Raw genomic sequence first — 2,172 nt, 5'->3', positions numbered from 1 at the left:
TGGCTGACATTGTCAGGTGAGTATGCTGGCCATGGAAGAACTGGGATGTTTTCAGCTTCCAGGAATTGTGTACAGATCCTTGCAACATGGGGCTGTGCATTATCATGCTGCAACATGAGGTGATGGTCGTGGATGAATGGCACAACAACGGGCCTCAGGATCTCGTCACGGTATCTCTGTGCATTCAAAATGCCATCAATACTGTGTTCGTTGTCTATAACATCCTAACATACGCCTGCCCATACCATAACCACCATGGGCCACTCGATCTACAACGTTGACATCAGCAAACTGCTCACGACGCCATACACGCTGTCTGCCATCTGCCCTGTACAGTGAAAACCGGGATTCATCCGTGAAGAGAACACCTCTCCAAAGTGCCAGACGCCATCGAATGTGAGCATTTGCCCACTCAAGTCGGTTACGACGAAGAACTGCAGTCAGGTCGAGACCCCGATGAGGACGACGAGCATGCAGATGAGCTTCCCTGAGACGGTTTCTGACAGTTTGTGCAGAAATTCTTTGGTTATGATAGTGAAAAATTTAAGGGGGTCTGAATACTTTCCGTACCCACTGTATATATACATCATACAGATATTTACATGATAAAACGTTTTTGTGACTTGTTTTAGGAAGTGTGATTGATCCACAAGATGGTAACCACTTAATTTCATCAATTAATCAATTATTCATTAAAAACAAATGCAAAACCCTGTTTCAATGAGGTGTTTTAATGTTACATAAAATATTATTGTTTTTAAATGGTATTATGTCATTTAAACAACATGCAAACAATATTGTTTTTATGGCTGTACAGCTTAACACTGTACAGCTCAAGAGTGTGACTGTTGGACTAACAATAGTTCATGAATTTTTTTTATTTAATGATTTTTTTTTTCCTTGTAATGTGATTACAGTTCCATCTCTTTCAACACCACAACTGCAGCCACATCAGTCAGTTTCTGCCAACTGGCAGAGTCAAGGTACACTAAAACACACACATATACAGTGGGGAAAAAAAGTATTTAGTCAGCCACCAATTGTGCAAGTTCTCCCACTTAAACAGATGAGAGAGGCCTGTAATTTTCATCATAGGTATACCTCAACTATGAGAGACAAAATGAGAAAAATCCTTTGACAGCTCTTTGGTCTTGGCCATGGTGGAGTTTGGAGTGTGACTGTTTGAGGTTGTGGACAGGTGTCTTTTATACTGATAACGAGTTCAAACAGATGCCATTATATATATATAACAAAGTATTGAAATGAAATTTTGTTATTGACCAAATACTTATTTTCCACCATAATTTGCAAATAAATTCTTTAAAAATCCTACAATGTGATTTTCTGGATTTTTTTCCTCATTTTGTCTCTCATAGTTGAGGTATACCTATGATGAAAATTACAGGCCTCTCTCATCTTTTTATGTGGGAGAACTTGCACAATTGGTGGCTGACTAAATACTTTTTTGCCCCACTGTAATGTATTCATTATCTGACTAAGTGTTTTTGTGACTTGTTTTAGGAAGTGTGATTTAATCCACAATCTATTCGAGATGGTAACAATCTATTTCATCAATTTTTCAATTATGATGTTGTCTTATGGCAGTGTTATTTTCTTATTGCTGTAGTTTGTAATGTCATTTATGTTTCAAAATAAATTCTGCACAGAAATCTACAAGTTATTTGAGAATTTAGAAAGAAGAGTCATGTTGAAACTGGACCAAATCCAAAACATTACATCAGTGGTTGAAACAATGCAGCAATCAATGAGCCAGCCAAGCACCTCTGTCTCTGACCTCACAGAGGTGCTAGAGAAACCATGTAAGACTGTAGAGGAATTAGAGGAGTTGTGTGATAAGCTGAAAGATGCTGAATTTCAAAAGATTGTTTGTGCCATAACACAAGCAACATTAGTTATTTTTAACCTATAATAATTAAAAACATTTTGCTCTTGTGTTGTTGTTTGTAGATTCGTTATCTGTGTCTTCAGAGTGGATGCAGCTTGGGAGATGGAATTAGGAGGATGCTGAAAAACATTGGAGATAATTCCTTATGGGGATATTACAGTTACAAAGGGAGAAAGGGAAAACTTCCATTTCAGCAGCTCCTTATCAATGATGTCATCATACGTAAGTTTAAAAACTTGCCACTAATGACAAATAATTTGTTTGTT

General features: G+C 37.6%; 1 long non-coding RNA gene across 1 annotated transcript; it reads left to right on the top strand.

The window, feature by feature from the left end:
• Nucleotides 1-848: 848 nt before the first annotated feature.
• On the top strand, nucleotides 849-1,730 carry LOC107572179 (uncharacterized). Its single transcript, XR_001607292.1, has 3 exons — nucleotides 849-983; nucleotides 1,522-1,555; nucleotides 1,668-1,730. It is a non-coding gene; the product is annotated as an uncharacterized lncRNA (long non-coding RNA).
• Nucleotides 1,731-2,172: the final 442 nt, after the last annotated feature.

Source organism: Sinocyclocheilus grahami, unplaced genomic scaffold, assembly GCF_001515645.1.
Source record: "Sinocyclocheilus grahami isolate Dianchi unplaced genomic scaffold, SAMN03320097.WGS_v1.1 scaffold1712.1, whole genome shotgun sequence".
Taxonomy (NCBI): domain Eukaryota; kingdom Metazoa; phylum Chordata; class Actinopteri; order Cypriniformes; family Cyprinidae; genus Sinocyclocheilus; species Sinocyclocheilus grahami.
This window is presented reverse-complemented; position numbering and strand designations above follow the sequence as displayed.